Source organism: Rissa tridactyla, chromosome 2 (genome assembly GCF_028500815.1).
Source record: "Rissa tridactyla isolate bRisTri1 chromosome 2, bRisTri1.patW.cur.20221130, whole genome shotgun sequence".
NCBI classification, from domain to species: Eukaryota; Metazoa; Chordata; class Aves; order Charadriiformes; family Laridae; genus Rissa; species Rissa tridactyla.
Window position 1 is genome coordinate 151,940,674 of NC_071467.1, and position 11,151 is coordinate 151,951,824.

Here is an 11,151-nt window from a genome sequence, read left to right on the forward strand (position 1 = left end):
AAAACCCACAGAAAAAAAATCATTTCTTATGGTTTAGGTCCTGGTGTTCCACAGGCATTTCAGAAGGAGCAAGGTGGGGAAAACACACAATCAAGACAGAGCCATCCCTCAATAATGACTCTTCCAGGCATTTCTGCAGAAGATGCAGGAGGTAAATTAGTTGCTATTTAGCTTTGAGAGGATGGGAAATCTTAATCAATTCTTATTCCTTATTGGCAACACATCTCCTGGGAACTACTTCTTGTTCAACAATGGCTCAAAAAGGAAGCAAGAGAGAAGCAAGAAAACCACTGAATTGCAAAACATCATCACTTCACTCCTCTCATCTCATAACTTCTTGATATGAGTGACAACTGACACTTTGACCAGACACAGCACCAAAGTTGCAAAACCATGACCAATGTTAAAGAGTAGCCCCAACTGAATGGGTGAAAGAGCAAGTGTGAAGCAAGTTTCTATTCAGCATTCATGTTCTTGCTGACTTCAGTGAGCTAGAATCTGCCTCTGAGCAGCAAGATCACTAGCAATCAGTTCATTCATGGCCTGCATGCACAGGCTGCAGTCACAAGAAATCACCACTTTCATAGTCCAGGATGACAAGAGGCGCAGAAGCATGAAATTACCTTCAGTAATTTATCACTTGCTCAGTACTGTTGTCCCTAGATGAGCAAACTGAACATTGGTCTACATGATGTAAAGAAGAAAATGAAAGTTGTATCAGAATTACTCAGATGTAAATAGCCCAGTGATTCTCCAAGATTTATAATTAGGGTGATAGATTCAATAACAATTGGCTTCACCTAAAGTGCCAACCTTGTTGCCTAGTGATCAGGTCTCAGAGATGGAAGATGTCCAAAATCCACACTTTCTCACACTTGCCCATATCTTGATACTTGTCCTCAAGACCTAAGAGTTGTAGCAGGACATTGAAGATGTAATGGTCACATTGCGCTGCCACAGGCCAATGGGACCCTGTGCTCCAGCCAAGACTTCATAAAAGTAGATCTTGTCTAATAGAGGAGGGATGGTGAAAGCTGACCGCTCTCTTGGATACAGATGTCTCTTACTGGATGAAGTTTACAAACTATATTTACTTAAGATAGAAGTAAGTTTTACCTTCCTTTAACAAAAAACAAACAAACAAGACAGACACCATTATAGACATCTACTTGAAATTGTGTATCAGTTTCCATAAAACTAAATAATTTAATGAGCAAGCTTTCTTTAAAAACAAAATCTAAATGCATTTCTGAAGATTAAAATGCTCATGTGAAGTTTAGATTCTGTTTCAAACCATCCAGTATTTGTCAAATTTATTCCTTGAAAATAATGAGGACATTGAAATTAAAATAGACACAAAGGTCCCTAAAATTATCAGCTTCATATCACTCCAAAATAATAGGCACATTGATTCCTTAAAAATGTGTTAAATTTATTGTTGAATTTGTTCCTGAACCTGTTGAGTTTTCTAATATATGCTCTGATCATAGGCTTGTCTGTGTCTTCCCACCCACCTTCTTAGAACATTAATCACTTCTGTGTTCTTAAACACCTAATATGGATGTTAGCAGAAAGCCTCCTAAAACATCTGCACTTACAACTGCGGTGATCTGTAGGTTGTAACAAAAGAAAAACAACACACGTTAATATATATATCTATTTATAAATACATGTAAAACGCATGCTCCAGTTAGCAACAGGAAAGAAAAAACCCACCCACATCAGGTGAATCCTGTTACAATCTGAAGGATTACGTTAGGTTTTCCTTTCTTTACAATCCCACCTTCATAGACAACCCAAACTCCTACAGACCTCCACAAGAAATCTGCATATGCAAGCACACGAGCAAGGGGGACCCTATAGTTTAATAACCGGCGGTGAATATAACCTTTAACTTCTCAACAAGCAAACAATGGACTAGTTGCACAATAAACGTGTACCAAAGCCTTCCATATTGTATGTAAAAATCATTTTAAAACCTTTCATCTGCAGCCACTGTGAAATCATTTTGGGGGTGGGGCCGAAAATCTCATTACTGAAGAAAACTGGTCTCTGGGTACAGGATTGAAAAAAAAAATAAAATAAAAAATCTGCTTCATTACACAAACCAGCGAAAGGGTGAGGTCATGCCTGTTCCGGGCCATAGTTCACGCAACACTACAATTTTTCAGGGATACAATTTAATCGTCTTTCTAACTGATCTGCGGTTACTGTTGATACAGAGAAAAGGAAAAGATACAATAGATCAAACCGTGCCCCACCTTTCTCTGCCCACCCCCCTGCCTCGGCCCCCTCCCCCGTTAGAGCCGGGGACACGGATCGTTCCGGAGCCCCACAGCGCCACCAGCACAGACCAGTGCAAAACAAAAAAGATCTCCCACCGTGTGAAAAAAAAAAAAAAAAAAGAAGAAAAAAAAAACGAAAAAAAAAACCGCCTAGAAAAATGCCAAAAATTACAAAATGTCTCCCAAATGTACCTTCTTGGAGGAAAAAGAGCAAACAAACAAACCACCCATCCCTCCCCCCCACGCCCCCAACACCAAACCAAGACATCTAAATGAAGTGTGGTGAAATAAGAACCTTTATATAACTAATGCTTTAAGCTAATTGCCACAAGAGCGCTAATTTGCAAATAAAAAGGTCACTGTTTAATAAGAGACATAACTTAATATAAACCCTCTTATGTCAATCTCCACCTTCACCATATCAAGGGCAGTTTTCCCCAGTACTTTAGACCAAAGTAATCCATCAAGAGCCATCACAAATGGCATTGTAAACTCTTTTAGCCACGACCAGACCATATAGCAGCAACGCAATATGCTTCTTTATATATTAGAGCTGCATTATGTTCATACAGACAGTCACATATTCGGTCCCGGATCCGTTTATTACTCGGTAAAGAAAACCCACAGACAAAAAGCCAGAATCAAAAAAAACAAGTCCAGCTCGAAAATATCTGACTTCTTATACTCTTAAATTGAACTTAAATTGCTGTTAAGCTTCGCGTATATAAAATTTTAAAGAGGAAACAAAACCGACTTCAGTAATTGTCGATTTTAAGGAGACATCGCTGGGTGGGATACACATGAGATCAAAGCTAAGAAAAATACAAGGCTACGTTTTTTTCATCAACACAACGAAACCCCTCCACAGCACTAATACACGCCAAAAAAACGCTGCAACGAATATTTTTGGTTAAAACCACAAACTTACCTCCGGAGAAGGCAGTCCTTGCAAAACGGCTGTAACAATATGGACTGCATACTCGCTCTCCTACAACCAGCCACCTCCATGCTGCAAAGGGCTCCCCGAACATCCTTAAAATATTTCGCAAATGCAAAAAGTGAGACTTTCCTTTTTTTTTTTTTTTTTCTCTCCTCCCCCCCCCCCCTCCTCCTCTTCCTCCTCCTCCTTCTCCTCCTCCTCCTCCCCCCGCCGGGTGAGGAAGGAGGCGGCTTCCCCGCGGGTCTGCGGGCGATGCCGGCGGGCGATGGAGCAGCCGGGGCGGGGGGAGCCCGGCACCGCCGGGGTCACAACTTTGCCGGGGCCGGCGGCGGCCCGATGGGCCCCGCTGACCGGCCCCCCCGCCCCGGCTCCCCCCACCACCGCTACCGCCGCCTGGAAAAATGCAGTGTGCCATTTTACACCCGCCTTTGAAACACACAGGACCAAAGTCTAGCGCTGGTTTTCGGTGACACTGCAAAACTACGGCTGGCTTCACGCGAACCTCCCCCCTCCTTCGCCTCATCCCTCCCTTCAATGGGAGCAGCCGCCTCTTGAGAATTAATAAAGAAAGACAGCTGGAGAAAATAATTCCGAGACTTTGCCGTTTTCCCTCCCCCCCCAACCCCGGCCCAGCCCCCACTCCCAGCCCCGCAGCAAGTTTCTGCCGATGAGCGCATCCCTTCGCCTCTCCCCGCGGCATCGGGCACCCCCGGCCCCGCCGGACCTCGGCAGCCTCGCCGCAGCTGAAACAGCCAGTCATGCCTGAAACAAATTCCATGATTCCTGGAAAGTGGGGAGGCTCGAATCCCAGCAAATACTCCATTTACTTACAAATATAAATACCTACCTTACGAAAGAACTAAATTAACACTAAATTCAACAGATACATCCGTTATGGCAGGAATAGTTTTTCCATAAATACTGTTTTAAAAACCCCTCCTTATACTGACTGACAGAATTCTACCATGCTGCCCACAAACAAAATGGCTGTGGCACCGAGTTTTTTGGTTCCTCCCACTGTGCCTCCCCCTGGCCTCCAGGAAGTGGTAGAAATCCAAAATAAAATCCGCACGAAAAGTAACAATACATCGCCTAAACTCCGCACGGCACCACCAGCCATCGCGGGTAGGAAAGCACATTTACCAACGTTGTACTTTCTGGAGGATTTTTATTGTTTTTAAAAGGGCATCAATCACTGGGAATTTACATCACTGTGTAATTTGAACTTCCTGCTTTACATATTTATAAGGTCTTTCACCTATCTTGGCAGGCTTTCAAATTAAGTGGGTTGGGAAATTTGATGCTGTGGCTGTAGTTTGTGAGCTGAGTCAGGTAGTCCCTGCTGTAGCTCTGCTCTAGCTGTGAAAAGACGGGCAAATTCTAACACTTTCAGTGTTTAGTGCGAGATAAAATTACCCCCCCCCAACATATTACAGGCTCGTAAGCGAGTGTCTCGGTGCAGAGAGGACATTGGAATGAGGATTCTCAGCAGTAACTGACATTTAGGCCTCCCACACATAAATACATGTTTTGTAATATTTATCTTTTCACATTTGTGGTGCACAGTGCTTGGCCTGAATTATGATTTCTGTGGAAATAATCTTAGATTTTCGCTTATTATGACCCTGTATAGTGTTGCAGCCCTTTAACTTCTTTGACATTCACCTTAAAAAGAAAAATAAATAGTAAATATAGCATATTTAAATTAGAGATGGTCATAAAAATGTCAATATGTGGTCCTCTACCTGAGCCGCCAATCCTGCCAGGCAATAGCACAGCTCCTCTTGCACGCTGCCTCATGGGCTCCACGGGCCTGATTCATTTCCCAGGAGAGCCCTTTTACTGCCTTTAGTAGGAGTTACAATGGAGACGGGCTGTCAGACCTGCTGAGCCTGATCCAGCGCTATATTAAAAGACTTGAATTAATATTCCCATCCACTGCTCTTCTAAACCTTTATCAGAGGCACTGAAAAAACAGTGAAATTGATGTTTTTTTTCCTGAAGCACCTCATATTTCTAGGTCTTAGATTTCAAAGAAATTATCTGCAAAGAACTTAGAGCAAATTTTGTCATTATTATTATTTGTTGGTATTATCGTGCTACCTAACAGCCTTAATCCTGGACTATGGTTACAATGGCATGTCGTATAGAAATGTAGGGCAAAAAGATAATTCCTGCCCTGAAGAGCTCAAAAGTATAAGACAAAAGACAGCAGATGGCTACAGACAGATGAGGGAAACAATGAGACTGTATTGATCAGCCGGGAAGGCACAGTGTGCAACACACCATCAGCCTAACTCTTGTTTCTGTGTATACACCATGGCAAAGAAGACATTAGATGGGTTTGATGAAGAAAATTAATTGGTTTTGTGGCTGTTGAAAGAAAATTTCTCCAACATGAAGGACAGCATGGAAGAAAGCACAAAGATGTTTGCTTGAAAAAGCAGCAGATAAACTACAGAAGTCTAATCAAATTGGCATGAATTTTTTTATAATGACAGAAAATAGATAAAGGGAGAAGTAGACTGTGAGGGCATTGAAAATACAGATGGAAAGTTCATGTTTGATATAGGAGAGGCAAGAAAAGGATCCAAATGGCATGGTGACATGGAGAAATCATAAACCTGGCCTGCTAGTGGTTAACAAGTCCTAGAAAAAAAAGATAGAATCACAGAATCATAGGACTGTCTAGGCTGGAAGGGACCTTTTTAGATCAACAAGTCCAACCGTCAACGTAACACTGACAAAAAACATCAGTAAACCAAGTCCCTGCCCACCATGTCTACCCATCTTTTAAATACCTCCAGGGATGACGATTCTACCACTTCCCTGGGCAGCCTGTTCCAATGCTTGATAACCCTGTCACTGTAAAAATTTTTCCTAATATCTAATCTAAATCTCCCCTGGCGCAACTTGAGGCTGTTTCCTGTTGTCCTGTCACTTGTTACTTGGGAGAAGAGACTGACCCCCACCTCTCCACAACCTCCTTTCAGGTAGTTGTAGTTCAAATTATATGGGCCTGAAGAGATGTAGCATGCTTTTTAATGGATTAAAAGTGGTATTCTTAACCATTAGTTTGAGGACTATGTGTTGATTAGCTGAACCTCCCTCCTAACTTGTATTTAGTGAATTCATAAGTACTACTCCTGGTGGTAGAATTTATTATATGAGCATCTGCTTGAAAAGGTCACCTCAAACTTGTTAATACAAGCAGATAAGCGCACAGGAGGGTTGGGGCTGAAATGACCACACACACTGGAAAGGTTCCTTCTCCTGTCACCTGTTTTTTGAGAAGCCTTCATCTCCCCACAGTGTCCCATAGATCAAATGTTCATCACTATCTGCCCTAAACTAGCTCCGGTCTGACAAAACCCTCATCTGAATGGTGGAGGGGGCAGAAAGGGCCTCACAGTTCTGTTTCAGGGCACAGCTGCACGCAGGGGAGCAAACCGTGCTCTTGAGGAGGGGTGTGAGCCGGCAGCCCGTACCCCTCCCAGTACATTCTTTGTTATGTTGTGTTGCTGTAGGTTTTTAAATTTTTTTCTTTCTTTCTTTCCCACATTTAGTAATGGCATTGCAGTAGTAGCAGATGCATATTTGCAAATTCTTTGTAATTCTTTCACATGCAATACCTTAGATAAGATTTTATTTACTACAGCAACAATGTGACAAGCTCTAATTATGTTAGCTAGCCATGCCATAACTTGGGGCTAAACACTGCAAGGTAAATAACCTCAAATGAGCTAGGCCTTGGTGAATGGCTGTGGAAATATTATGGTGTGGCAAATGTGGAAGAATTTGACTGGATTCTTTTGTTGCAGGCTAAACCAAAGTGAACTATCCCAAATTTTCTTCTCATTTAAAGCTTACTCTAGATGAACTGACGTATTGTAACTGTTTAACGGTCATTTTGGCTCATGTTTGATCTCGTCATTGGTTTTAACTGAAAACAGTGTCTATCAAGTGCTAAATGTTGGTAATTGAGATAGTGATTGAAATGCACATTGTGGCTTTTTTAATCTGAATAAGCATTCCAAGAAAAGCTGAAAAATATGTTCTCATGCTTTAAAAAAACCCTCGCTTGACTTGGTGTCAATTTTCCCCAAATTTCTTGTTGGTCAGAGTAACTCCAAAGAGCACTACTATGCATTCTGCACTCTTTTTTTTTAAAGCTTTGTCACACCAATGCTTGGTGTGAATGTGCATCTTGAGATTTTACTCAAAACCAGGGAAACAGAATATCTGTATGGGAGCAAAGAAACAAACTAGCTATATTTTAGGATTTAGACTAACACAAAAAAGTGGCTAAAAACTGATAGGATTCAAATAACATCTTACTCAAATTAGTGAAACCCCTTTTTACATTCCGCTTGCAGTATAATTGCTTTTGTGATTCTTTATCTTTCATTTTCATTAATCTTTATCTTGCCCATAAAGATTTAACTCTACCGCCATATTTTCCAAGTAGGTCCCTGTCTCTGCACTTGTAATAAACAAATTACACTGATCTTCTTTTGACAATCTTTTCTTGATGTCTTTAGGAAGTGAATTATCAGTCCTGTTTAGTCAGTAAATCATTAGGCAGATAGCAATAGCTGAAGGACAGCAAAGTGTTTTTGCAACTGGTATGTAAATGATCGCTTGTATTCTTTTCATAAAAGTGGCATTGAATGTTTCTCAGTTGAAAGATCACCAAATGCATAAATATTTTACGTTTTTATTCAATAGAAAATTTCACATAGCTGCATAATTGCTCTTGAAGAATCTAAAAAACTGATTTGCTGTACTTTGGAAAATTCATAAATTATAGCATAAGAATGGGTCATTGATGACTGACTGTATTATAAAGGAGGACACAGACTTCCTTAGCTTAATTCTTGTTTGATCAAGGTCAGATACTTTTAAAAAGCATCCAGTCTTTACTGCATATGTATAGTGATTAAAAAAATCCACCACAATCTTAACTAAATTGTTACAGTGATTACCTGACTTGCTTGAAATTTAATTTTAAATCACAGGCTTTGTAATTTATTAAACCTCTTCTTTCCATCTCTTGCACAAGTTCTGGTTTTTATTTGAGTACATAAGACTTATAAAATGTTACCCTTTGCTATGGATGTTATGTGACTGTACTGCTCCTCCAGCTTATCAGCAATCTTCATGCTTCACAAGTCACGGACATCAGCAACAGGTGCAATATGCCAACAATAGTTGCATACTAAAGTAAGGTAACTCCTGGTATTTTTTCTGCATATCCCCAAATTTAATGTCCCTTTCTGCTGCATAATAATTATGGGTACCCCTGTTCAGCAAACCGTCCTATTAATTTCTGTATCCTTTGCAGTAACCCTTTTTCAGTCATACCTTCTCACTTCCTCTGTCTATAGGACTTAACATTGCTCTAGGAATTTTGCTGTTGCTTGGAGGCAGATATACATACTGCTGTACTTTTGCCCACCTTAATAAGCTGATCCAAGTTGCCTTTTACCAATAAACCATTCACAACTATTTTCCTCTCATTCAAACTCTGCAGTAGTGGGAGCATCAGTAAGGATTTCTTTTCTCATGAATCTTACTTCAAGCAGTGTTTTTCTTTGTTTCAGACACTGAAGCTGCACTGCTGAATTTCTTTCCTTGTGCTGGGACCTCATCTTCAAATACTTTATGGTTAGACCAGGTAGCTTTAAATTACAGTATTGTCACAGGTTGATATGTCCTTCATCCTTTTCACATCAGAAGTCCTGCCTGGGACAGTTCAGATGGTTTTAGAATGATGTTCAGTGGCAAAAGCTGTGGAAAAAGAGCCAAGTCAATACAGGTGGAAAGGCAATTTGTTATAAAAATGCATGGGAGTCTTCTGAAAATAAAAAACAGAAATAAACCTCCAAAACATCTGTTGCTGTTGGTTGCCAAGGTATGTCACATATCTCTGAGGATAGTATTTCCCCCCCCTGTTATTTCTGTTGTATCCTTGTACAACCGTCTGAAAGTGTCTACTCAGATCCACTGTACAGATTGGTCATCTCATAACCTATGCCTTTTTATGCATTAACAATCTTCAGGAGTTTTGGAAAGTATCTTCTGTTGAATTGTTGTAGGAATGAAAATGTGCTGTCCTTTCAGAATTAAATCTATGTCCATATGAAAAGTCCTACATAGTAGTATGCTTATTAAAAGAATACTTTAGCCACATCACATTGGCATAGATGTATCTAAAAACATTCTGGTCTTTTAGTTGTCTATATTTAATTGGTTGAATCTGGTGCGGAAATACTGGGTGTGATTTCAGAACAAAGCCAGAAAAAAAAAAGCTCACTGTGAAACCTTTATTTTTCTTTAGCTTTCGCAACTGCTTGACTGGGATTGTTCTGTTTGGCAACTACTTGCCCTGTTACATGCTGATATTTGGAAAAGCACCACATCAGCTTTGGTCCTGGTCTTGGAATTTCAGGTGGAAAGTTACTCAGTGCTTTTGAATCTAAGCACTGGATCCTCATCCTTGTATTAAAATTGATGCTGAATAAATATTCACTGAGATGTTTGCAAGCAGAAGTAACTGTTAAAGCATTTTTTTCACTTGCATGCGTTCTTCCTTTATGTCTGCAAGAGTTCTTGTGCGAGCATTGTTCCCAGACTGTAAGATACAGCTGTTGCTACTGCTGTTAAATTGTTTACAGTGTGTTGTGCCAAAACAAAGGAACACGCAATTGATGCTTCTGCTTTATTAAATACATTCTGTTGTTTTCTGATTTTCATCTTCTGACAATTAAGGAGGTCCCTTATGGATTTCATTAGATGAGCTACTGTTGGATACAATTCTCCCGTATGATTTATTATACCTAAGAAATTTCAGCAGAAATGCCACGGATTCAGATAAGGTGAATAATGGCTGCAGTCCATCTGTGTTCAGCTGACTTGCCTGTTGACTGCTTTATGTGTTCAGCAGATTTTATCTGTTCTTTTCTGAATTCACGTTTGTCATTCGGAATAAAGGGCCACTGTTGAAAACATCTCAGAACTGTTCAGAGTCACTCGTGGTGTTCACTTTTCCTGCTGCTGCAAACAAATGCACCATCTGTATGGCAAAGGCAGTGCTGTCACAATTCAGTTTTCTTTTTTGAAATGTTCTGATGCTGGTGACATACTCAACGGAAACCAGTTTAGTCAGCAAAAGCTTGACAAGCATAGGAAGTGTATATCAAGGGAATTTAAGAAAAGCCTGCAGTTGCATATAACTTTGAGCATACGTAGGTCTGAGATGACTGAACCAAAGTCCTTTACAATTCCAGATTCAGCACGACTATGAACTGCAGTCATAAAAGCTTTAATTTCTTCTCCTTGTTTCTTATTAGATTTAGCCTCTTAATAGATAATACCATTCCAATTTGGGTACTTTTCACTGAGTAATTAGAATCAGGCAGCACAAACTCTGGTCAGCAAGCTCAGTGCATTAATTGGTCAGCTCATCTGAAATTCCAGGGTGCAAATGATAAGGCATTAATTATTTTAAGATATCAGAATATAGTGGCTGGTTTTTTTATACCATTATTAATTGCTGTTGGAAAACAAAGTAGTTAATATACATCCTCTGGTATTATTACATCATCCATCATATTCTCAAATATGAAAGTGCCTATTTGACATATCTGTTCTTCTGCGTTATTATTATCAGCTGTAATATTTCAAACCACTCAGGGACAAATACAATACTTATGACCTATTTTTTACCTAAATTTTCTTTAATTCCTTCTAGTATCCCTAATTTTGCTGATCAAATATTCTTTGCTTTTTCACATCTTTGTCAATTTTCTAGAGATTCTGACTTATAGTATATATTTATTGTAAGTCTTCCTATTTTTAAGTTCAAACAATGTGTTTACTATTAGTCTTTTTATTAATGTTAGCAAAAGCTCTGAAGACTAAGCT

General features: G+C 39.9%; 1 protein-coding gene and 1 long non-coding RNA gene across 3 annotated transcripts in view; one reads left to right on the forward strand and one right to left on the reverse strand.

Annotated features, from left to right (window-relative positions):
* The window catches only part of EPC1 (enhancer of polycomb homolog 1), a 68,337-nt gene extending 64,124 nt beyond the window's left edge, over positions 1-4,213 (reverse strand). Inside the window, exons 1-2 of one of the 2 annotated variants that reach the window (XM_054189450.1) lie at positions 4,073-4,213; positions 3,214-3,317 (exon numbers count right to left, since the gene is read on the reverse strand). The gene's annotated coding sequence lies outside the window, so the exon portion shown is untranslated. Of the gene's footprint in view, positions 1-3,213; positions 3,336-4,072 lie in introns of those variants that run through there. The other variant, XM_054189451.1, reaches the window with a different exon arrangement.
* A 4,718-nt stretch (positions 4,214-8,931) lies between these two features.
* On the forward strand, positions 8,932-10,243 carry LOC128904762 (uncharacterized). Its single transcript, XR_008464631.1, has 2 exons — positions 8,932-9,139; positions 9,566-10,243. It is a non-coding gene; the product is annotated as an uncharacterized LOC128904762 (long non-coding RNA).
* The last annotated feature ends 908 nt before the right edge of the window (positions 10,244-11,151 follow it).